At 59.4% G+C, this 25119-nt stretch overlaps 1 long non-coding RNA gene across 6 annotated transcripts; it reads left to right on the top strand.

Moving 5' to 3' along the window:
* Positions 1–252: 252 nt before the first annotated feature.
* Positions 253–23357, top strand: LOC138850440 (uncharacterized). 6 transcript variants are annotated; one of them, XR_016236777.1, is made up of 4 exons: positions 253–402; positions 2032–2195; positions 11240–11330; positions 23017–23357. It is a non-coding gene; the product is annotated as an uncharacterized LOC138850440 (long non-coding RNA). The 6 variants fall into 6 exon arrangements; XR_016236778.1 differs by having other exon boundaries at positions 11237–11330; XR_016236775.1 differs by lacking the exon at positions 23017–23357 and adding an exon at positions 20179–21122.
* Positions 23358–25119: the final 1762 nt, after the last annotated feature.

Here is a 25119-nt window from a genome sequence, read left to right as displayed (position 1 = left end):
CTGCTCAGTGACCTCCAGGTTCCGCCGGCAGACAGACAGCCCGGTGGATGGCCCTGCCACACCCGAAACACGGCCAGCATTCTTCAGGGGTCTTGGAAATGCTCCCAGGAGCCCAGCACCCTCCAGGCCTTCCTGGGACCTTGGCCTTCCTCTGAGCGGATCCTGGGCAGACGGCCAGCCCAGGGGCGTGCTCAGGGCAGTGCCGGGCAGAGACGGAGGTTTTGTCCGCTGTTCTTTAGAAGGGCTGCTTGTGCTGCCTTGGAGAGAGGCTCCCTCTTGCTCCCGGAACAAACGGCCCAATGAGAGGCTTGGCCCGCGGCTTCCCTGCCCGCTCCCCCTGAGAACCAGTGGTTCAGAGGTGCGAGGGCTCCCTGCCCATAGTGGCCCTGGGCAGGGGAGGAGGTGAGCGAGGGGGTGGAAGAGGCAGAGGGGGGGGGAAGGAGATAGAGGGAAAGGATAAGAAGCAAAGACAGGAGATGGGAGACAGGGGAGGAAGAAGTCAGCAGGGAGAGGGAGGAGGAGGAGGAGGGAAAGGGAACACGAGGGAGGAGGAGGGGGAGGAGGGAGGAGGAGGCGGCCCCACCGCAGGTCCAGCGTCCTGCAGCCCGTCAGCTGGGGGATCCCCCGGCTCCCTCCCAGGGCGGCTGTTCTAGAACTTCAAAGCGGGCTTATTTGGGCGGCAGTGTGTTTGGGAGCTTGGAAAGCAGGAGGTTGCGTGGTGATTGGGGTTGGAATACGTTGACAGCATCAGATATCGCCACCCCTGGCGCGTGCAAGACTGTGCACCGTCAGTAAGGCCGATCAGCAGGGAATGAGTTTGCCTCGGTGGAGCGAAGCCCCCCTTCCAGCGCCCCCCAGTTCCTCCCACGGAGGAGGCGACTGGGAAGAAAGTGGCCGGCGGGGAGAGCAGGACCCAGGGGCTCCGCAGCCAGGGAGGGGGCGCTGCCGCCCTTTGGAGGCACCCGTGCCGCGGCGTCTCCTCCGCTGGTCTTCTGGGACCGGCTTCTGGGGCTGCCGGCCGGTGCCCAGGCTCTGCCCCTGCCCCGTGTTGACCTGCATGACCTTTGGCTTGGGCAGAAGCAAGTTCTCTGTAGCTGGGAGCCACACGGTGGCGAGCGCTGTGGAGGAGGGGTCGGAAAGAGGGGCCTGCCCTGCTGGGGGCTCAGGTGTGGCGGAGGCATGAAGAGGGCGGGAGCTGGGAACAGCTGGGGCTGCTTCCTGCTGTGCCGGCCTGGAGAAGGTGGCCCAGGGCTGGGCTGAGCCTTGAGGGAGGCCTAAGGGTGGGGGAGACGTGAGGGAGGGAGTTCTCACTGGGAAGAGCGGCAAAGGCAAGGCTGGGGGAGCGAAAATGCACACTGTACCCCAGGCTCCGTGAGCCCCGCGTGTGTCCAGGCATCCAGCCCTGGGCCACCTGTGCACTCCACAAATGAACGCCCCACGCCCACGCCCACCACCTCTCCATGCACCTCCAGCCCTCCTCCCAGCCTGACCCAGCCTCGAGCCATCAATCGATGCTTTACCCCACCCACCACCCACCACTCAGTCCACTCCGCTAACACAAACCAACTCCTCCCCAACCCCCAACCCACTTCCCAGGTGAAGGCAGCAGCTGGGGCACTGGTGGCCTGGGTTCCAGTCCCAGTTCTGTCGTTGTCAACTGTGTGGCCTTGAGCAACCTCCTCGACATCTCTGTGCTTTGAAATGAGGGAGTTTCTGGTCTTTGAAAACGAGGGAGACAACTGCATGGGAGTTGTAGTGAGGAGTGATGTGACAAGCGCTCCATACTCAGTGGCCTTGTCACTTAGGCTGATACGATCCAGTTCAGGACCGGTGGGCCCAGGGGAGCCCGGGCTGAACTGGAGGGAGGTTCATCTGTGGCGGGATAGGAGAGGGGTCAGAGGCAGACTCCAGAGCAGGGAGCCCCTAGGTCAGGCACGTGGGGCCCACCCACTGCCCCGCCCCTCCACCCTGCAGCTGGGTCCCCAGAGTTTGTTGGCCAGGAACTCACTCTGTCCTCGGCACCTCTCTCAGCGTGTCTGCGTCCATGTCTGACGGGGGCGCCCAGAAAGCCGGCCCCAGTGCAGAGAGCCTTCTGCCCTCCGGACTCTCCCACCCTGTTCCCCAAGGCACGGTGTCCACAGCCCAAGTGCAGCCAGAAGCCGCCCCAGGAAGCGCCTTTGCTCATCAGGATGCAGGTGATGTTAATTCACCAGACCCCTTATGTCCCCAGGGATTCTCCCCAGGGTCTAAGGGAAGTCCCCTCCCCAGCTTCTTGGCATGTCCTCGGCCCTGTGGCTGCTCCGGGGTGGGAGGGGGGCATGGATGCGAAGAGGAGTTTCCCGGGGCAGGGGAGCGCAGCCGTGGCTGCCCCGCCGCCTGGGCGGGCCACGCTGAGTGGTGGGTTATTGGCCCCGGGCCGCCGGGCTGCGGAGCTATTACAAGGCACAGTGCAATTTCATGCCCTGTTTCCTCCTTCCTTGGTCTGCAGTTTCTGCTCTATTTGTCCAAAATGAACAGAGATGGAGTGAAATGAATTACTCTCGCTCCCTCCCCCCTTTGGCTCTCTCTGCCTCCCGGACACTCCTCGGCCAGCCTCGGCCTCCCTGCCCTCCCCTCTGCCCTGGGGCTGTGCTGCCCGCACCCTCTCTCCTCCATCTGCTAAAAGCCCAACTCCAGCCCACACTTACCCACTCAGTCCAACCGCCACTCAGCAAACGTTCACCGAGCCATGTGATGGGGAATGTGCCTGTGCCATTTGCCTGGCCTCCCCCCGGCTCTCCTCTCTCCCATCCGGTCTGGGCAAGCAGTGGCCCGGGCTGCTGTCAGCCAGCGAGGGTGCTGATGTCCCCAGGAGCCCTGCTTGCTCCCCGGGATGGGGGCTGTGCTCTCTCGAGCTATCACAGCCCCAGCCCCATCTCTGCTCAGGTAGCTCTGGCTGGATGCTGGCCCTAGGGCCCCCACAGAATGTCAAGGTCACTGCCAGCCAAAACCTGTCCTCTCAGTGCTAACCCCCAGCGGGGAACTAACTCGGACCCCTCTGTAGATGGTGCGCCATGCTGGATCCCCAGGGAGGCCCGGAGCAAAGTGGGGAGACAGTGAAGTGGACGTGCTTGTGCAGGGGTGCAAGTCTGGGAGGTCATGGCTCTGTCCAGGGTCACTAGCAACTGCCCCCACTCCCGGCTCTCATTCTGGGCTGGAAATGGGGAGGCCTTGGGGGGATGCTGGCAGTGAAGTCAGGAACAGAATACCCCACGGAAATACGCGGTAAGACCCAAGACCCCCGATGTCACCCCCTCGCTCCTGGTGGCATGCTCCTGGGGACAGGTGTGCTTCTAGTGTCAGCCACGGTCCCTGCCCGGGAGGCCAGGGTGTGGGCAGGATGGAGGTGGGCAAGGCCTGGCCCTTGCCCAGGCCCACCCCTTCTCCCAGATCAGCAGCCGGGTCCCTTCCGGGACTCCTGGGTTCCAACCTCCTTCACTCCCGACTTTCAAAATTCCAAGCCAGGAGCTGTAAGAGCAAATGTCGGCAGGGCTCAGACAAACAAGCAAATGCGAGGAATGGGCTGGGAGGGTCAGCAGGGAGGGGTAAAGATTGTGGCAAGCTGGAGAGTTCCCGTCTCCAGGGGACAGCCACCACTCAGGGCAGCGAGCCAGCCCCCGCCTCCCCAGGCTTAGGCGCTCCGATCAATCCGGGTTTTCCTGCAGCTTTATTCTTTGTGTTTGAACACGCTGCAGGCTAACACTTTAAAACAGCTCTGCAGGCCAGACTGGGCCCCGGCTGTCAGTAGAGGCCCCGAGGTCTAAGTGCTCCGGAACATTCCAGAACACCAAATTCTCCCCTCGCACCCTGCCATCCAGGATGGATGGGCCCGTTTGTGAGGCTGAAACTTTCGAAGCCACTGCTCTGCCAGTGAGCGGTAATTACACCCTGACATTAATATTTAAACCACAAACAGAGTTAGCACGCTAATGCCACCCCCGAAGGCTCTGGACTCATTTAAGTTTTATTCTTGTGAGACCTAATTATTGTCAGCAATGAATCCTGTAAGACTGCAGGATTAGGGCCAGAGGAGAGGAGCTGGGCAGGCCCCTGGGGCTGGTGGCTCCTGGGGCTGAGCTGTGGGGTGGCCCTCGGGCCTCGGTCGACACCCACTGGTCACATGAGCCATCCAGGGGCGAAAGGCCCAACTGTGTCCCCCAGTCATCCTGTAATCAGGGCTGTTGCTCCCAGGACTTCCCCCGTGAGGACTAGGGCACCGGGGCCTCACTCGAGGTTCATAGCAGTCTCCAGTCTTGGACCCTTCTTCCAGCTGGGAGACCACCCCCCACCGCCTATCCCCCAGCCCACCTGGGGCAGACCTCAAGGGCGAGACTGGCGTTGGTGCTTCCTGCGCGTGTCCCGAGGCAGGCCAGGTGTGTGGCTGTGCGGAGGAGGCTGAAGCTGACTTCCAAGCCTCTGGATTCCAGAAGCTTCCATGCTTCCCAGCTTCTGCTGGATTGGCGGGTGGCGTTGGGCTGACGTTTCTGCCAGTGCCACCTTGGCAGCTGACAGCCACGTGGCTGCATTGAGCAAGGAGATATGGGCACGAGCCATGTGGGGAACTTCCAGCCCCGTCTGCCCCCGGAGTCAGGTGGGGAAGTGGGGGACCAGGTAACCCCGTGAACGCAGGACAAGCTTCTGTCCCGAAAGCTGGCCTGCTTGTCCTGGCGGTGGAGCTGCGGGGCAGACCCGGCTCCGAGCTCCTGGAGTGCGCGGTCTCAGCCAGTCTGTCCCACTTGCTCCGCTGTTTCCTCTTGCATAAAGCAGGGTCCTGTCTGGGCTGCGGGAGGAACTACAAACACTGAGGCTGGCACCCACGGGATTTGATGAGCAAGGGCTGCTGATCTCACTTCACTGCCGGCCGCTCCTCCCGAGGGCCCACACGCTGCTGGGAATGGCTGGGGGCCCCCGTACAGCACACAGCACCCCGTCCCCGGTCCCCAGCTGCCTCCCCCCACGCTGCCCCCTCCCTAGGCCTTTCCTCCAGGCCTGCAGTGCCTCCCTGACTCCCAGCTTGCTCTGCACAACCATGGGTGGTGAATTTTCTCAGAAAAGAAGGGCCCAGCATGAACACCCCTGGATGGGTCACTGGCTAGGGGCAGGAATGGGCCACAATGTAATCAGGGCCTCCATGCAGACGAGCGGTCCCGTGCTCCAGGCCTGCGGTGGGGGAGGGGGCTGAGCGACCCCTGAGGGCTGGCTGGCAAGGCAACTGAGCTTCTCCCTGGCTGGGTCTTCAGGCTTGGGGACAAGACACAGCTTCCAGGGGGACCCAGGACCATGGATTGGGGTGGGAGTGGGGCGTCCCCCTGCCTGCTCCCAGCAAAGTGGAGGGGGGAGGCGGAGAGAGCTGGGAGAAGCGGAGACGGACTGGGGTCCGCAGCCCCTGCCCTCACCGCTCTGGGTGTCCCTCCATGGCTCTCGCTGCAGCATCTGTCGTGGGCAGAGAGCAGGCTTGACCAGAGGTATACTTCAGGATTAAAAATGTACACCCCTCAGGCAGCTGGTTTGACCTGGTGCTTACGGCACCTGCGTCCTACGTCAGAGGCTGCCTGTGTTTGATCCCCGGCTCCAGCTGGGACTCCAGCTTCCTGAAGGTGCAGACGCTGGGAGCCAATGGGTGACAGCCCAAGTGACTGGGGTCCTGCCACCTACGTGGGAGACCTGGATTGAGTTCCTGGCTCCCTGCTTTAGCCCCAGCCAGGGGCCACTGCAGGCACTTGAGGAGTGAGACAGCAGAAAACTCTTTACCTGTCTCTCTCCCTCTGCCTCTCAAATAAAACTGTACTAAGGAAAAAAAAATGCAGGAAATCCTTTGACCCCTTTGACCCAGCAAGTCCACTCAAAGAAATCCACCCACGAGAGTCACCGGGTGCGCTGAGTTGTGTGCCCGAAGTGCAGCATTGCTCGCAGCAGCAAAGGACAAGACACGGATGTCGTAAACCGCGCTGGGGGATGAATGATGGCTCAGCCTCCCCGAATTAAAATGAGGATGGAGGAGGAGGGAGATCGCCGTGAGCGCGCAGGCGGGGCGTAAGCGCCAGGGAAGGTTGCAGAGGACTAGGGAAGGGCGGGGGCGGTGGGGAGAGAGGCCGAGGCCCAGGAAGACAGATGCTGTCTGATCTTGCTCATGGGAGGGGCCCAGGGCAGTCATTCAGAGACAGAAGGCGGGACATCAGAGGCCAGGGGCTGGAGGGAGGAATGGGGGTTGGTGTTTAATGGGGACCCAGTTTCAGCGGAGAAAATGAGAAGTTCTGCAGGTGGATGTGGTCATGGCTGCACCCAGCGTGAGCGCCACTGAGCTGGACACAGGATGGTGACAGTAGGGGCTGGTGTTGTGACGCAGCGGGTTAAGCTGCCACCTGCAATGTTGGCATCTTATATTGGAGCACTGGTTCCAGGCCCAGCCTCTATGTCCAGCTCCCTGCTAACGCGCCTGGGAAGGCAGCAGAGGATGACCCAAGTGCCTGGGCCCCTGCACCCACGTGGAGACCAGGATAGAGTTCCTGGCCCAGCCCTAGACAGTGTGGCCATTTGGAGAGTGAGCCACGGGGTGGAAGATCTCTTTCTGACTGTCTCTCTCTTTCTCTCTGTCACTCTGCCTTCCTTATAAATACATAAATCTTTAAAAATTGTTAAAATGGCAAATTTTGTTCTGTGTCTTTTCCCCTGAGAGGAAGAGGAAGAGGAAGAGGAGGAAGCAAGGAAGGAGGAGGGGAGGCAAGGGCAGGGTGGGGGAGGGGCTCCTCACATAGCATAAAACAAGTCCAAGGTCACACCCTAGACACCTCTCCTGTGCCCCTGTTGGCCTCACCCTGTGTGTTCCTCACAGGGCTGGGGTGTGGGAGGTGCCGATGGGCCAGTGTTCAAGGGATGCCTTTTTTTTTTTTTTTTTTTGACAGGCAGAGTTAGACAGTGAGAGAGAGAGAGAGAGAGAGAAAGGTCTTCCTTCCGTTGGTTCACCCCCCAAATGGCCGCTACGACCAGCGCACTGTGCCGATCCGAAGCCAGGAGCCAGGTGCTTCCTCCTGGTCTCCCATACAGGTGCAGGGCCCAAGAACCTGGGCCATCCTCCACTGCCTTCCTGGGCCACAGCAGAGAGCTGGACTGGAAGAGGAGCAACCGGGACAGAATCCGGCGCCCTGACCGAGACTAGAACCCAGGGTACCGGCGCCACAGGCAGAGGATTAGTCTAGTGAGCCACGGCGCCGGCCCCAAGGGATGCCTTTGCCACATAGCTGATGTTCCCAGCTCTCCTGGTGTTTGCTGTGTGAGCTGGGGGGAGTCCAGGGAGTCTCTGGTCCTCCCTCCCAGCACTTCAGTGACCCTCGACGCAAAGAACAGGCTATGTCAGTCCCACCCTCGCCAGCCCCCAGGGCTCGGCTGAGCAAGTGTGGGCAGCATGGCTGGGCGACTGCCCCTGCATCTCAGGCGACGAGGCAGGGTGGCAGTGGCCCTCTGCCGCAGCCACTGACCTGACCCCTCCCCCAGACCCTCCAGCTCCTGCCGCGCCCAGCTGTCTGCTGCCCCCTACAGCAGCAGCGGGTGGGCTGGAAATGCCTTCTTCTGTTTCACGAAGTGGCAATCTTCATTTTTGGCCTCCAGGCGGCTCCATGGGGCTGGTCAAGGCCACGGCTGGCATGAGGGGCGCCTTCGGGTAAAGCAGAGCCTGGGGCAGGGGTCTGCGCTCCCTCCTTCCCGCAGGTGGGGTCCTTGGGAGAGAAGCCGTCTGTCCAGGTGGCCAGCTGTACAGCCACGATGCTGGGAGATCGGGCCTTTCCCCACCTGCTTCCTCATCCGTGAAGCGGGGAATCTGCCCACGTCTCACTGGGGAGGACGAAAGCTGAGCGCTATGGAGAGAGAGCGAGCGGGGATACCCCGGTGACCGCAAAGGGCCACTAGAGCCAGCGGCGAGGTTGGGGGTAATGGGAGGGGAGCGGCCCCCATCTCAGCTCTGCACCCGGGGAGGGAACAGCGACACGGGCTGTCCCCAGAGAGCCAGGTGCTCAGGCTGAACCCCGGGCTGCACAACCCCATCACCCCCTAGTTGCCTTTCCTGAGCTGGTTTGCGAGGAACTGGAGTAGAAGCAGGGTGGTGGGCTGCACTTGTGTGCGGGGAGGCAGGTGCAGGGCTCAGCGCCAGTCTCCTGGGCAAGCCCCTCCCCCTCTCCGCCGTCCTGGGCCCCTGCCCCCTCTAACCTGGACACATCCCCAGACAGAGCGCTCGGGAGGGTCCCAACCTGCTTTTCCTCACGTCACCTCCCACTGCCCCACCCCCAGCCCCCCGCCCTGTGCCCCTTTTCTCACCTGGCTCAGGGCCCGTCTGCCTCGCTGTGTGGTGTGAACGGAGGGGACCAGGTGTGCTCCACAGGACGCCCGGTGGGGTGGCGTGAGCCTCGGGCCGGGGCCAGCTGGGCAGTGGGCAGGACGGTGACAGCCGTAGGAGCGACAACCTAACCCGCAGCAGCCCAGGCTGCAGAACTCACATTTATTTAATCAATTCTGGCCCCCGGGCTGGGGAAGGCAAACGGCAGGATATTAAATCTGTCGCTCTCACCAATCTGTCATAGCGAAGTCCGCACACACCGGTTCTCCTCCTCCCCCCACCCCCGTCCCCCGCCCCGCGCCTTTATTAACCGTCTGTTGCAGGGGGCCCCGGCTCCACCAGTCCCAGCCCCGGCCCCGGCCCTGGCCCGGAGCAGGCAGCGGACAGTGGAGTGCAGGTGGGAAGGAGGGGTGTGGCGCGAGGGAGCACTAACAGCTTGCGGGGCACAGTTAGAACTGAGAGTTGGAGGCTGGGCAATGATTTGGAATGCGCACTGCTCAGCTCGCAGGCACAGACACTGCGTCTGGGCGCGAGGAGTCGCCTTGGTGACCCAGCAGCCGGGGCGGGGCCGGAATGGGCTCCAAGGGTCTGACACTTGGGCCAGGGTTCCTTCTGTTCACTCAATCCACATATTTTGATTTTACTTTTGAATTTTTATTTGAAAGGGAGAAAGAGAAAGAGAAAGAGAGAGAGAGGCTCCTATCCACAGGGTTACTCCCCAAATGCCTATAAGAGCCAAGGCTGTCACCACTCCCGGGGCAGGTGTCCAGGGTCAAGGGTAAACACTGCTGGGGACACGCGCATCCCACATCAGAGTGCTGGCTCTGGTCCTGGGTCCACTCCTGATGGCAGCCTCCTGGTAACGGTCACAGAGGACCTGGATGGAATTCTCAGCTCCTGGCTTCAGGGATAAGGATGCGTTTGGCACCGCCCTCCTGCCCCAGCTCCGCACCATCTCCCCAGATAGGCAACTGTAACCCCTGTGCAACCTTGACCCCATCCCCTACCCTGTCAGGTCCTACAGCCACAGGCTCTGAAGGACACTGTGGGGCCACTATTCTGCTGACCACGGGCATGGCCCCAGGGTGGTGCAGAGCAGGTGACCACACCTGCAAATACCCCGTGAAGTCAGTGCTAGCTGACCCATTGCTCAGATCAGAAAACTGAGCCTTAGGGAGGCCCAGATTACAAAACCTCACAGCTGGGTGGGGATGGAGCTGGCATCCAGACACAGGGCCAGCTGAGCCCAGAGAACTCCCCTGGGAGCCCACCAGGGACCCCCAGTGTGCAGTCTGCACTTCCTGACTGCACCCAGGCTAGAGGACAGGTTCCTGCGGAAGACCCACCCTCTCCTTGACCCTCTGGGAGAGGGGACAGTGCTGTGCTTTTGTCATGGGGCACTCCAGCAGCCCCCCCCCGCACCCCCACCAGACCCTGGGAGGCACGTTCTGCTCTCAGCAACTGGGCACCTGTCCTGCCCACCCCACCCCCCAGCCCCGACCCGCTCGCCCCCAGTCAATGGATTTGCTCATCAAATCAAAGACCTCCTCCGGCACCGTTTCTTTTTTCTTTTCTTTCTTTTCTTTTCTTTTCTTTTCTTTTCTTTTCTTTTCTTTTCTTTTCTTTTCTTTTCTTTTCTTTTCTTTTCTTTTTACAGGCAGAGTGGACAGAGAGAGAGAGAGAGAGACAGAGACAAAGACAGAGACAGAGAGAGACAGAGAGAAAGGTCCTCCTTTGCCGTTGGTTCACCCTCCAATGGCTGCTGCGGCCGGCGCACCGCGCTGATCTGATGGCAGGAGCCAGCTGCTTCTCCTGGTCTCCCATGGGGTGCAGGGCCCAAGCACTTGGGCCATCCTCCACTGCACTCCCTGACCACAGCAGAGAGCTGGCCTGGAAGAGGGGCCACCGGGACAGAATCCGGTGCCCCGACCGGGACTAGAACCCGGTGTGCCAGCGCCGCTAGGCGGAGGATTAGCCTAGTGAGCCGCGGCGCCGGCCCCGGCGCCAGTTTCTGTTCAGCTTAGACAAATACTTAGCAGCAAGACCTGACTTTACTTTCCTTAAAGATCAGGGGACGAGTGACGGAGAGCCCGCCCAGTGAGTGAGGACGCAGGGCTCTGCGGTGGGGAGGGGGCAGGATACAGCAACCCCTTCCTTAGAGGGACCACCTTTCCCCACGACCGCCGAGGTTCCCCACCCCCCACACCAGTGACCACGGTCAGCTCTCCCCTCTGCCGAGGCTGGAAGAAGGGCAGATCGCAGAGGGCAGGTCCCAGCGACTCGCAGTGTTCAGCGGAGCTGGCACCAGGGCAGGACCTGTCTGTGGGCGGTGCTGGGCAGAGCAGTTAGCACAGTGTAGGAGAGGGCTGGGCTGTCCGCTGTCGTCGGTTCGCTCTCCCACATGCCCGTTCACTGATCTACCGCCTTCATTGACTCACAGAGAGATTTCAGTCCCGTCCGGGGCCTGAGAGTCCAGGGCTGCTTCGTGGGAGTTTTTGTCCCCGAGGTTGGCCAGGAAAAGCAGGCTTGTGGGGAGGGGAAAGGTAGGAACTGTCCCCATAAAAGAGGGCGGACCAAGATGAGTCCCCGAGGAGGAGGCAAACAGGCTGCCCGGGTGATGGCCATGTGTCTAGGGTGTGCAGGAAGTGGGCAGTCGACCCTGTGGCTGGAGGACAAGTGGCTGTGTCCTAGGAGGCAAGGACTCTGGGTCCCCTTCTCAGGTCCCAAGCCCCGCGCCCCTGCCCCAGGGCTGTCCCTCCCTCCTGTGCTCCCTGGTTGAGAAGACGGAGCCACCCGCACCATCCCCAGTGCCTGCGTGGAGCCAGCCCCTGCAGAGTGTTTTATGGAGGTTTCTCCCCCTGACTCTCACAGCAGCTGCGGGAAGCCGGCCATGGGGGACCCACGCTTCGTAGCAACGGCCATCTACCGACAGACAAAGTCGCTGCTCCAGCACACACCCAGCAAGGTAAAGCTGAACGCCAGCAAACAGGACAAGAGCCCAGGACACCTTCTCTTCCTGGAGCTGCTTGCCACCATGGGAAGAAGGTGATTCGGGATCTAAAAGGCTCTCAGGAAACATCACTGCTTCTTCTACAACACATGAGAGCCAGTGGTCCCATGCCCCTCCTCCCGGCACAGCCTATCTGCACCTCCAAATGGCTGCAACAGCTGGAGCTGGGCCCAGAGGATGCCAGGAGCCAGGAGCCTCTTTCTGGTCTCCCATGTGGGTGCAGGGGCCCAAAGACTTGGGCCATCCTCCCCTGCTTTCCCAGGCGCATTAGAAGGGAGCTGGATTGAAAGTAGAGCAGCCAGGACATGAACCAGCGCCCCTGTGGGATGCTACTGGCTCAGGCAGTGGCTTAACCTGCTACGCCACAGCGCCAGCCTTCAAATTTGTTTTTTAATAAGAGGGGTGGGGCAGACATTTGGCACTGTAGTGAAGACACAGCCTGGGATGCCTGCTTCCCATCTTGGGGTGCCCAGATTCAAGTCCTGGCTGAATCCAGGTTCTTCCCAACACGCTCCGGAACGCACCAAGCAATGGCTCAAGTCCTAGGGTCCCTGGTGCCCTAAGGAGACCCCAGTTGAGTTCCAGGCTCCCAGTCCTGGCTGCTGGGCACTTTTAGGGAGTGAACCACAGATGGGAGCTCTTACTATCTCTGTCTGTTTGCCTTATTAAATAAATAAAAGTAAAAAAAAAAAAAGACTTTACTGGGAAAATAAAAAAGTAATAAATGTAAAAAAATTTAAGTAACAAGAGCATTTTCTCTTTTTCAAAGATTTATTTATTTATTTTAAAGTCAAAGCCAGAGAGCGAGTGAGCAAGTGAGAGAGAGAGAAAGAGAGGTAGAGAGAGAGAAATGTCTTCCATCTGCTGGTTCACTCCCTAGATGGCTGCAACAGCCAGGGCTGGGCCAAGCTGAAGCCAGGAGCCAGGAGCTTCCTCCAGGTCTCCCACGTGGGTGCAGGGGCCCAAGCACTTGGGCCATCCTCCACTGCTCCCCCAGGCCATTAGCAGGGAGCTGGATGGGAAGTGGAGCAGCTGGGATTTGAACCGGTGCCCCCACGGGATGCCAGCACTGTAGGCGGCAGTTTTACCCGCTAGGCTACAGCGGCCCAAGAACATTTTCTTTAAAAAAAAAAAAAAAAAAAGTGCCCCTGAGTCACTCAGGTGCTGCCCACTGCCTCTGACGTCTCTTCGTCCCTCCAACACCTCCTCCCTGGCTTCTTGGGCCAGATGAGTCTCGGCTGGGGGTGCCTGTGCCAGCCGAGCTCCTGGCCCCGGGCCGCAGCGGGCGCCACCTCATTACCAGGCAGAATGTAACGCAATTTCACCCCTGGACAGCGCTGAAAGACAGGCCTGGACAGCGTAATGGATGGGCCGGAAGCCGCGCGTGGTGCCTCCGCCCCCTCCCGGGCCTGGCAAATCTCCGAGGCGCCCAAGAAGCTGGCACACAGCACCCATCACAGCTGAGGCGCGCAGATAAACCGCCCCACGGCAGGCGGCAGGAAATGAATGGGTCTCTCCGCAGGCAGCGCCTCGCTGCCCCTCCCCGCCCCTCCCCTGCCTGGGCTTTGTCCTCCCCTCCCCTCTGTTTCCTGCTTGCGCTGAACATGATTCACGCCAGTCCAGCTGGGCCCTGTCACCTGCCCAAGGCCAGCTGTATATCTCATCAGTGAGCAGGGGCTGGGGCGCTGGCCCCGCATGGGCCCCGCGAGCAGGGTCCTACAGGAAGCAGGAGAAGGCAGAGGTGATGGGGGAGGGTGCTTCCCAGAGCTGCGGGGACTCAGCAGAGGTGCCTACGGCCAGACCTCTATGGATTAACCCGGCCCTGAGAGCTGGGGGTGGGGGTGGGGCAGTGTAGCTGTTAGGGCTTCAACATCACTTTCTCCGGAGCAGGGCGGGGGGGCAACTCAACTCGCGACAGCTCCCAGGATGGCCTGGCCCCTACCTCCCTCGCGCTGTGCACCCTCCTGGCTGCCTGTCACACCCTGGCCATCTTGCTGTCCAACTCCTAAATGTGCCAGGATTCTCCTTCTCTTTGGGCCTCTTTTAAGAACTTTTTACTTATTTGAAAGGCAGAGGGGCCGGCGCCGCGGCTCAGTAGGCTAATCCTCCCCCTTGCGGCGCCGGCACACCGGGTTCTAGTCCCGGTCGGGGCGCCAGATTCTGTCCCAGTTGCCCCTCTTCCAGGCCAGCTCTCTGCTGTGGCCAGGGAGTGCAGTGGAGGATGGCCCAAGTGCTTGGGCCCTGCACCCCATGGGAGACCAGGATAAGTACCTGGCTCCTGCCATCGGATCAGTGTGGTGCGCCGGCTGCAGCGCGCCTGCCACGGCGGCCATTGGAGGGTGAACCAACGGCAAAAGGAAGACCTTTCTCTCTGTCTCTCTCTCTCTCACTGTCCACTCTGCCTGTAAAAAAAAAAGAAAGAAAGAAAAAAGAAAGGCAGAGGGACAGAGAGACAGAGAGAGATCTTCCGTCTGTTTGTTCACTCCCCAACTCCGCAGCCAGGGCCGGGCCAGGTGGAGGCCCGGAGACCAGAACTCCACCCTGGTCTCCCACATTTGTGGCCGGGGCCAAAGCACTTGAGCCATCACCTGCTGCCTCCCAGGGCGCACATTAGCAAGAAGCTGGACCGGAAGTAGAGGGAGGACTCGAACCCGGGCACTCTGACGTGGGATGCGGGAGTCCTAAGCAGAGTCTTAACCACTGCACCCAATGCCTTCCCCCTCTGGATCTCCGTGTTCTGCTCCCGTGTCCCCGTGTCCACCTGCCCTCCATGATGGTCCAGGTGGTGGATGACGCCTTGTCCACAAGAGGCGGCTTAGCCACATCCTCTCCCCGAGCCTGCCTGACCCTCTCCCATGGCCTGACGTCCCTGCTCACGTGCACCGTGGTCTTCACCACTGCTCACCCAACCCCTGGCCCTGGGCTCACTGGCCCGGGTCTCCCTTCTACATCCCAGCACACAGGTGCTCAGTAGTTGCAGAATAGCGACAATCGGCATTTACTGAGCACTTACTGCACCAGGCACTGCCCTAAGCCCTTTGTTTCAATTAACTTATTTCTTCCCACAACAGCCTTACCAGGTGGGCGCTATTGTTAACCCATTTTACAGCTCAACAAACTGAGTTCAGTGTAGCTAAGCTACTTGTCCAGGGTCTGATGGGTGATAAACTGTAGAGGCTGAGATCTGGCTGCGTGAATGGCACCTCAAAGGGCAGCAGAGAGCTTTGTGAGTGCCTGGCGGTTCATGCTCCGATGTACAAGGAGTGGCCCAGAGCGTCGGTGCTGGGGGAAGCCAGGGCCCTGAGCTCTGCCCCTAGACTGAGGGCGCGGTAGTTTGCACAGCTCATCCCCAGGGCTGTCACCTCTTGCGGGCAGGTTCCCCTGCCCCCCGTCCCCGCCCAGTTCTGCCAGAGCCCTGCCTGCCCACAGAGGCCAGCACCTGGTCTTTCCAAGCATGGCTCCTACGACAGGTTCTGCCACCTAGCAGCCGGATGATCTCACAGGGTCACTTCCTGTCTGCGCCTCTCTGTCCCTTCGGAGCAGCATTTGGGAGGCAGCTGGAGAGTGCACCAGTCACAGGCAGGAGGTGGCGCGGGTCAGCCCCGCTGGCGTTTCCATCCCAGCACCACGGCGCGTGTCAGCGGTATGACCTTGGCCCGGTTACTGCAGCCCTCGGGGCTCCTTCCTCTTCCCGCGTGCTGAGTGGGGAGACAATGAGCAAAGCCGAGCCAGGCAAGTTGGGAGCAGATCCCAAATCCGGCAGCCGGTGGCCGGTGGCCGAGGCGCCTCCCTCGCCGGCTCCAATGGTGCTGCCCGGGACGCCCTCCTCCACGGGGCGAGGGACGAAGCTTCCGTCTCCTTTGCATCTGACTCATTTACTTACCTCTGAACTTTTTTTTTTTTTTTAAACAAAATGAAGGAAACTCAGATAAACAGCCATTTGGAATCATGACTCCATAATCCAGGAATTCTCCTTGCCATGCAATCTGTTCAGCAATCATTCTGGGAAGTGGGAGGGAGGGCATTGTGGGAAAATGCGGCACGCGAGTTCCAGGGAGGGGGGAGGTGAGAGCCCAGCTCCCCGCAGGGGTCAGCGTGGGTCCCAGTCCGGGGACAGATCGTCCCCGGTGAGCCCCAGGAAGAGGTCTTGCACCCCGAGGGGAGTGGGAGAGGACGCTGAAGGCAGAGACGAGGCTTCAGCTCCTGTTAGTAAAACAGCAGGGGGCATCCCCTGGGTACGGCCACACCCGGGGGGCCTGGAACGGCGCTGGGTCGTCCACTCGATGGCCTGGAAAGTAGCCAGGCCACGGGCCAAGCTCAGGTTCTGTCACCTGCTGGTTCTCAGCGCCTCAGGTGCTCAGCGGCCTCAACGTGAGCGGCTCCCAGGAGCGCCAGTGGCTGGAGGGGAGCCCAGAGCGAACGCACAGCAGCGCTCAGAGCCGTTTTGGCCGCAGGAAGGGCTGGACACACAGGGGCCCGCGTGTCGCAGATCCCCACAGAGGAAGTAGGGAGCAGTGGAGGCAGCCTTCCTGGTGGCAGAAGAGCTGGGCGTTGGCTGGGGGGGAACTGGCTTCCTGTTGGGGAGGGAGGCAAAGGCAGGGAAGCCCAAAGGGGCCTCCAACAAGTTCACGGAAAATGAAGTTACAAGAAAATTGTACATGGATTTGAACATTTTCCTCACCAAAACAAACTTATCTCTTGATTCGAATTTCCCTTGGACTTGAACAAAATTGTTTTTATTTGAGAGACAGACAGACAGATCTCCCAACGCTTGTCCACCCTCCGACTGCCTGCCATGGCTGGGGCTGGGCCAGGCCAAAGTTGAGAGCTGAGAACTCTCAGTTCGAGTCTCCCACGTGGGTGGCAGGCACCCAAGTACTTGAGCCGTCGCCACTGCCTCCCGGGATGTGTGTTGGCAGGAAGCTGAGATTTGGAGGCAAAGCCAAGACCGGAGCCCAGGCGCTCTGAGGCGGGACGTGGAGTCCTAATGGGGATCTTAATGGCTGTGCCTGCCGCCCGCCCCTCTCCTTGAACTTGTAGAAGCAGCCCCGTGTTTCCTGAGGCCGCCTGGAAGGACTGCTCTGAGGTTGAAATCTTGGTGCACGATCGGAGTTCAACCCAGAGGAGTTCCCCTCTCCCAGCCAGTGCCTGGTGGGTGTGCAACACGTACCCCCTTTCACGGCACTCTGCACGTAGTAGGTGTTCACACACATTCCTCTTACAGGGCAGGATACGTAGCTGTGCTCAACAGATGCCAGCGTCCCTGCCTTCCCACTCCCATTCCTATTGGACTCAGGAGCTGGAGCCGGGCATCGAACCCGGGCCCTCTGATACGGGACACGGGCGTCTTAACCGCTAGACTGAACGTCCACTCCAGTTTCACACATCTTCTCCTTGATTCCCTGTTGTCACTCTCATGCTGAACGCACAGTAGGTGTTCAGGAAGTGTGGACTGGATGCACTCGGCCTCCCTCCCTCCCAGCTGGGCAGAGTACAGGGGATCAGAGAGAGAGGGCAGCCTCTCCCTGTCCATGGAGTAGCCCTGAAGTGTGGGCACAATTACAGGCCTGGTACCTACTTGCCCTGCCCTCTGGGGTCAAGCATCCGACTGCAGTTCCCAGCTCACCAACCTGCTCTTGGCTCCAGCTGCTGACGGGGAGTGCCACTGCCTCCCCTCCCCCACCTGTCCCTCCTGCATTCATGGGACACAGTCAGGCAGGACAGGCTGCGCAAGGCATCCTGGAAGCCCCCCTCCCTCTTAAAGATTAATTTATTTATTAGAAAGCTAGAGTTACACACAGAGAGAAGGAGATGCAGAGAGAAAAAGAGAGGTCTTCCAGCCTCGGGTTCACTCGCTAGATGGCCGCAACGGCCGGAGCTGCGCTGATCTGAAGCCAGGAGCCAGGAACTTCTTCCGGGTCTCCCACGTGGGTGCAGGGGCCCAAGGACTGGGGCCATCCTCCATTGCTTTCCCAGGCCATAGCAGAGAGCTGGATCGGAAGTGAAGCAGCCGGGACTGCAGACCGGGGTTTTAACCCCCCACGCCACAGCGCCAGCCCCAAGGAAGTGCATTTCTAACACTGCTGCTGGGCCTGGGACATCTCCTACTTCACACCAACCTGCCAGTGGGGCAGCACCTCGATTTCCTTCTCTAAAGGGTGGGGGTAGCGATAGGCTGTCGAGCCACCGCTGGGCAGTAAGGGCCGGCAACGCGGATGGGGGACGTGGCGTGCAGTGTTAAAAGCAGAGGTCTTTAACCCTGGCTTCAACCTCACTGCCCATGAACATCACCTGTGTGACGTCCAGGCGATGGTGCGGGCCAGCTAAACCGGAAGCTCTGCGGGTGCCCAGCCGTTAGTGTTTCCTGTGCCTCCCCGGCTGATTCTAGGGTGCAGCCAGGCTTAAACACCGCAGCAGATCTCATTTAAAATGCGGGTTCACGGGTGGGCATTGGACGTAGCAGTTAAGACGCCTGTGCGTCATCAGAGTGCCTGGTTCAGTTCTCTGTTCCAACTCTTGATGGGCATTCTGTCCACCTTGAAAACCAACCTTTTTTTTTTTTTTTTAATGTGGATTTCCAATCAGCAGGTCTGGGTTGGGGTCAGGAGTCTGCATTTTCTTCTTTCTTTCTATTTTTTTTAAAGATTTCTTTATTTTTTACTTGAGAGTCAGAGTTACACATAGAGAGGAGAGGCAGAGAGAGAGAGAGAGAGAGAGAGAGAGAGAGGTCTTCCATCCGCTGGTTCACTCCCCAATTGGCCGCAACAGCCGGAATTGAGCCAAGAACCAGGAGCTTCTTCCAGGTCTCCCACATGGGTGCAAGGGCCCAGGGACCTGGGCCATCCTCTACTGCTATCCCAGGCCATAGCAGAGAGCTGGATAGGAAGTGGAGCTGCTGGGACTCGAACCGGTGCCCATATGGGATGCTGGCGCTTCAAGCCAAGGTGTTAACCCGCTGTGCCACAGTGCCGACCCGGGAGTCTGCATTTTCAATGACTGCTCAGGTGTTGCCCACCTGCTGGACCATGGACCGGAAGCAGGAAAACAGTTGCTGGTATCATCTCTGGGGCCATGCACATTTTAAGATGCCTTAAGTAGGCAGCTAAGGGTTCGTCCTGGTATGTGCAAGTCCCACCTGCCCGTTCCCAGCGTCACTCACGTGCTAGCCTGTCCACAGGGCTTCCCCACTCTCGGAGCCGTCACTGGAGGACGTGGGGCCCACTCCAGAGCTCATCCCCCGAGCTCAGCCCCTGCAGGCCCCGAGCAGCCACGCCCGCCAGCCACCCCTGCTCGTTCCCTGTCTCCATTCCGATCTTCACCGCGAAGCCCCGGATGTGATAGAACTTTTATGTTGCCAAACCCAACCTCAGGGCTGGATATGGACATCTCCCTTTCTCCCCTGCGTCCTCTGCTTTCCACTGCCATTGTGCCCAGGCTTCCTCCTTGTCAGTTGCCCACAGGGTATGTCAGCCAATTCATGCATCGATTGAGCACCTACTGTATGCCAGGGAGAGGACACTTTGCTCCCCAACCCTCAGCAAGCCTGCTACTCAGCTCCACTGAGCGGTGGTGTTTTGGGGACCTATTTTATTTGCTTTGGTGTTCTCAGAGCCCAGCACAATGCCGGGATGTCCTGAGTGCTCAGCCAGTGTTTGTTGAATGAATACTGCTGAGTGCATGGAGTCATGACCTCTCCAAGCCTGGATTTCTCTGCCTGTAGAATGTACCTCATAGGCCTATTTCACAAGAGTGGGGTGAGGTTGATTATTAATGGGGATGCCTCCAGTTTACAGTCCATAAACTGAGGCCAAAATATACAACTAGGAAACCACCAGGAAAGTGGACCTAAACGCCTCGTCTATGGCACCCAGGAGCGTTCTCGCGCCTTCCGAGGAAGTGAGCGGCAAAGGCGGAAGCTACGCGGGATCCCCGCGTGCTGCAGGGAATGGGGCAGCTGCGACCCCAGCCCTGGCGCAGAGAAGGAGCCAGGGAGCCAGGCCAGTGGCTGGCATGACTGTCGATCATCTGCACAGGTGGGGAGCCGGGGGAGGCGTGCGTCTGCATTCCCCAGCCTAAAATATCTGCTCGCAAAGGTCAGCCAGGAGGAGCAGGCGGCAGTGCCACGCCGGTGCCAGGCACTGGGTTCAGCGAGGCCGGCCCCGGGCAGCCCTTTGGAGGGGTGTCCTCAGTGTCTCCCTCTCCTCTGAGCACCCGCGCTTCGCCCTTCCCTGCCCCTCATTTGCAGCAGTCCCTCCTGGCCGCCCTGTCCCACCTGCAGCGTCCCCTGTGAGAGGCACCTCAAGAAACACAAGCGGGAAGCAGGCCAAGGAGGTGCCAGGGCTGAGCCCAAGGAGCTGATTAGAAGGCTCTTTGCGCCTGCTCACTCCCCAGGGCCTGGCCCCACGGGAGCTCCTGCTGCAGGACAAATGTGCCAGCACCCACAGGTGCACGTGGAGGCATGGTGGGTCTGTTGCCTCTCCTCACTAACAGCTTCTGGCCTCTCTCCTTGTTCCGAAGTTAGGCTTACTCTCCAAGGACTGCAACTCTCTGCGAATCGACAAAATTTATGATACAACCCTTGGCTGTAGCTGTTCAAAATTCTCTGATTATTGGATTCTGAGCTTATTTAATCAGGATTCTTTCTGTTGCAAGCAACAGAACACCTGGTCTACCTGGCTTCACAGTCGTAGAAAAGTTTAAAAGCAGAACAAAGACATCTGGCATGGCTTGATCCGGGAGCTCAGGTCATCTCTCCCTCTCTCTCTCTCTCCATCTCTCCCTCTCTCCCTCTCTCTCTCTGCAGTCTCTCAGGTCCTGGTGCCTTTATTCTCGGAGTTGATGTTACGGCACGATGGCAACCTATAACACAAAGCCCACATCTTCTCAGGCTCGAGCCCTGCAGGGGAAGTCGTCCCTTCCCCAGCAGCTGGACAGAAAGTTCAGCGCTGAATTCACATTGACCCCGATTTGCTGTGAGTACAGTGAACCAGTCACTGTGGCTGGGGGAGTGGGAGGGGACTCTGTTCCGGTGCCAGCTGCTCTACTTCTGATCCAGCTCCCTGCTCCTGGCCTGAGAACGCGACTCATGGCCTTGAGGGATCCCTGGGGCTCACCTCTCCAAGCCGGGGCGGGGGAGATGGGTGGTGCCAGAGGTGGGGGTGAAGGGAAGCTCCCCCGCTCTAAACGAACCAGATGCCCCGGCTCTTCCTTCACCCAAGGCTTGGAGCCCGAGTGCTCTCTTTGCCCTTTCTCTGTTGTGCCATCAGCAAGGCTAAGTTTCAGACGGGCAAGGCAGAGCACAGGTCAAAGCTGTGCAAGTCGCAGCTCCGGGGAACAAGGGAGGCCGTGTCCAGCAGCTCTCGGTCTGCACTTGCACGTGCGAAGGTGGAGGCCTTATGCAGCAACGTTCAAATGATCGCTCTCACTCAGTTCTTCACCCTCAGAGCCAGTGTTGTGGCAGGTTAAGCCTCTGCCTGCAACATCGGCATCCGATGTGGGCACCAGTTCGAGACCCAGCTGCTCTACTTCCAATCCAGCTCCCTGTTGATGTGCCTGGAGAAGCAGTGGAGGAGGGCTTAGGCGCCTGGGCCCCTGCACCCATGTGGGACACCTGGATGGAGTTTCTGGCTCCTGGTTTTGGCCTGCCCAGTCCCAGCTGTTGCAGCCACCCAGAGAGTGAACCAGTGCATGGAAAATCTGTGTGTGTGTGTGTGTGTGTGTGTGTGTTTTCCTCCTCTTCTTTCTGCTACTCTGCCTTTCAAATAAATAAAAAATAAATGTTTAAAAAAGTCTTCACTCTCCTGGGCACACCCCCTTGCCAAGGCCACTCGGTGGGCAGAGTCTGCTCCCATTTAGCTTGGCCAGGCCACCTGCTTTGGCCCAGGAGGTGGGAGAGGTGCCCGGTGGGTCTGCCTGGTCATGCTTGCCCTCTGGCTTTCTTGCCACAATCAGAAAAGGAAGTTAATAACTAGGGCGGCCTTGGCCCTTGACGTGACACATGGAGCAGCCAGGAGCCGACCCACAGCCTGAAGCAGAGTCGCTGTGAGTGCAGGGCAGCGAGGCCTTGCAGCGGTTCCGCGCATGCGTATGGGGCCACGGCCGTCTGCTAAGGATGGGAGTCTGTGGTGGGCATTAGCGCAGCCCTATAGCTGGGCTTTGGCGAGCCCAGGTTCTGCCGGCCCCCGCGGAGGGCCATGTGATGGCGGGGAAGCTGTTCCTTCAGGCAGCTTCGCGCGCCAGGTCTGGACAATGAGAACACTCAGGCTGACCCGGTTGCCAGGGCTGTGAGCAGGTGATGCGGAGACCGCGGGCTCCACCGCTTCTGCTCCCTCCCCGCAGCCCCGCCTCCCCGGAGTCTTCGTGCACCCTCACACTTAGGCAATGGACTTTATATAGAACGCAAGTGAGGCTGGGAGAGTTGCAGAAATAGAGGTGTGAAGTTGTCTCAGGAGCAAGCAGGAGAGAGCGTGGAAGGCTCTGGTGGGGACAGAGTGGGGGTGGGTGTGGGGTGGCTTCTTCAGGGAGGGGATGAGCTGGCCCAAGGGAGGAAGACAGAGAAGAGGAAGAAGAGGCCGGGGGCCGAGGGAGTGACATGGGTAAAGGCAGGGCTGTGGGTTTGGGCGATGCAGACCCCACTCCTTTGCCAGGAGCCCTGCAGGAACTGTGGGGAGTGGGCTGTAGGGTGATGGGGTCACATAAGGGTCATGGAGGAGGAAAAGGCCTTTGGGGCCACTTCTGTGTCCTGTGGGCCATGGGGAGGCGTCCTGGGGTGCTCGGCACAGCAGTCTCCCCCGGGGCCTCCTGGGCACCCCAGAAGCTCTCCTGGCTTCCCCCAGCCCCTACCTGCAGATGTGGGGGAGGGCAAGGCCTGGGCTCAGGGCCTCTGTTAGCGGCCTCGCCCCGCGAGCCTTGCAGAGTGAGCAGGTGAGAGGACCCCAGGACCCTGCCGGAGTTAGGCAGGAGCGTGTCTGAATCGAAGATTCAGTGGGAAAGGGCGAACTTCTGGCTAAGGCAGGTGTTGGGTGGGGGGGGGCAGTTGTGAGCTCGTCTGGGTCACAGCGTCAGAGGGAGTGGGCTGAGCCACAAAGGGGCCCACGGATCTCGCCCATCCTCCTCTCGCTTTGTAGACTGCAGTGGGAAACCCTTATTCCAGGGATCAGTCAGCTCTGGGTTCAGTTGTCTGCCACTGACTCGCTGTGTGACCTTGGACTAATGACTTAACCTCTGCCCGTGGCCTCTGTGGTAAAGCAGGAAGCACACTGTCCACTTCATGAGACTGCCTGCGGTGGAGATTAAATAACAGCCGCGGATCCTTCCTGAGCAGGGATCTTGCCACTCTCCTGCCGCCTGGCCTCCGCCCCAGGGGCAGCAATACCAGGTGCCCCCTTTGCAGATGAAGAAAGGACAGGTGGGTTGCCCAAGGTCACAGCAGTGCATGACGATGCTGGGATTTGAACCCAGGTCGTCTGGTTCCAGGGCTTGTGCACTACAAAGATGCTGTGAGTAACATGCACACCACAGCACACAGAAATGTTGGCTGTTGGGGCCAGCACTGTGGCATAGCAGCTGAAGCTGCCGTCTGCAGTACCAGCATCCCATATGGGTACCTGTTCGAGTCCCTGCTGCTTCTCTTCTGATCCAGCTCCCTGTTATGGCCTGGGAAAGCAGTGGAAGATGGCCCAAGTCCTTGGGCCCCTGCACCCACGTGGGAGACCCAGAAGAAGCTCCTGGCTCCTGGCTTCAAATTGGCCCAGCTCCCAGCTGTTGCAATGAATTGAGGAGTGAACCAGCGGATGGAAGATCTCTCACTCTGCCTCTGCCTCTTTGTAACTCTGACTTTCAAGCAAAAATAAATGAATCTTTAAAAAAAAAGTCAGCTGCTACCTGCTGTTTACATCCTTTCAAGAAATAATCGGGAGAACAACAGCTGGGAAATGAGTCCCAGGGAGACGTCTGTGGGCTGGAGAGCGTGTGCTTCCCTGAATTCTCTGGGCTCAAGTGCAGTGGGGCATGGCCGCAGCGTTCCCCGGGGACTGTGGCTAGCCAGGCGCCACCTCGTCTGATCCTCACAATGACTCCTGTAGGCAGGTGTCATCTCTGGTTCACAGGTGAGAAGACGGAGACTGAGACCATCAAGGCAACTTGCCCCCTGCCATTCCCCCAGGAAGTGACCTGTTTATCCATCAGTTGGAGTCTGGCTGACTCCAAACTCCGTGCTCTAACCACCTGCTCTGTATGATCCTAAGTTATTCATGGATCGAAAATGAGCAAAATCTCCAGGGGTCAGCAGAAGTCTTTTGTGTTTGGGTCCTGTGTGTAATGAATGGTGCGGTTCCATTTTCCTGACTTAGCAAACTGACAAGCATTGGGAAGGGTGGGGCTGGGGGTACAGCGAATGCAGTAATCTGAGCGGAAAGAGAAAATCAGCTGAGAGTTTTAAAAGGGGAAAACAGGCCTCTGGTCAAAGAGAACAGATGGCACCACTGCTGGCCTTTCTGCCCCCGGTGATGAGGCAGCACTGTCCCCAGGGGAGCAAGGTGACAGGGAGCACGGGCTCGAAGGCAGCTGGTTCTTACATCCCTGCCTTCCCTGAGTCATATGTTCCCTGTGTGTAAAAGAGAGATGATTATTCTCCGAGGGTTGTTGTGAAGATTAAAGATGACGGTGCATGTAAAACGTTTGGTGCAGGCTTGTCATACTGTAAGTGCTCCGTAAATGTTTACTGTGGTCGTTACCAAGGGAAGGACTAAGCTGAGGCATTTGGAGGTGTATGGGGGAGAGATAGGAAAGAGGAGACAGAACAGGAGGAAGAGGAGGAGAGGGAGAGGAGGAGGAACAGGAGGAGGGGGACCTGACACCAGCCCAGCTCCCGGGCACAGTCAATCAAGCTGACCTGGTCTGGGATGGCCCCCCTACATGGTCATTAAGCCTCCACACGCATTCTTTCTGCATCCCACTGCCATGCCTGCCAGATGTGGCCCTGGATGCCAGCAAGAACAGCTGTCCCCTGACGTGTCCAGCTGCAAAATGAGGACCCAGAGATATTGGGAAGGACACAGAGGCTTGGAGGGGCAGCCCAAAGGGACAGTGGTGTCGGGAGGCAACACACCGCCATGTCACCTGCCCTGGGCCTCGGTCTGCCCCCCTGTGGAATGAGACTGGACGATTACCCAGGGGATGCCGACACTGTGGTGTGTCAGCAGCTTGGGGACCCTGACACCTGCCTCTGGTCCTGGCAGGTGTGGGTATGGCGCTACCCTCCTGGGTCCCGGGGACTATGCAGTCATTTTGCAGGCTGGCCCCTCTGGTTTCTGGGGGAGGATCTCATTGAACATAGCAAGTCTCAAATGGAAATGTGAGCTCTGGCTTGAAATGCTTCCCTCGGAAAACTGGGGGCTCACAGAGACAGCAGGCTCTCTGAGGATGAATGGAGAGATCTGGTTCATTGTGCTGTGGACCTAGGATGAGGCCCATGTGCCATGGAGGGAGTGTGGGCACCCGACAAGGGGCAGTAACAAGGCATCTACAGCACTGGGTCAACCTGGGCTCCAACCCTCTCCATCTCTGGCTTGTTCTGCAGCCCTAACCAAGTCCCTTCACCTCTCTGACCTCCTGTCCTTCCATCTGCAAAATGGGAGGAATGATGTGATCAAGATCTTGGGTAACAGAATCAAACCATCCGGGTCTGGGTCCTCAGCATTTACCTGCTGGGTGACACCGCTCTCTGAGCCCCGATTTCCTTATC

The sequence above is a fragment of the Oryctolagus cuniculus genome, chromosome 7 (genome assembly GCF_051225735.1).
Source record: "Oryctolagus cuniculus isolate XC-2025 breed Fujian yellow rabbit chromosome 7, ASM5122573v1, whole genome shotgun sequence".
NCBI lineage: Eukaryota > Metazoa > Chordata > Mammalia > Lagomorpha > Leporidae > Oryctolagus > Oryctolagus cuniculus.
This window is presented reverse-complemented; position numbering and strand designations above follow the sequence as displayed.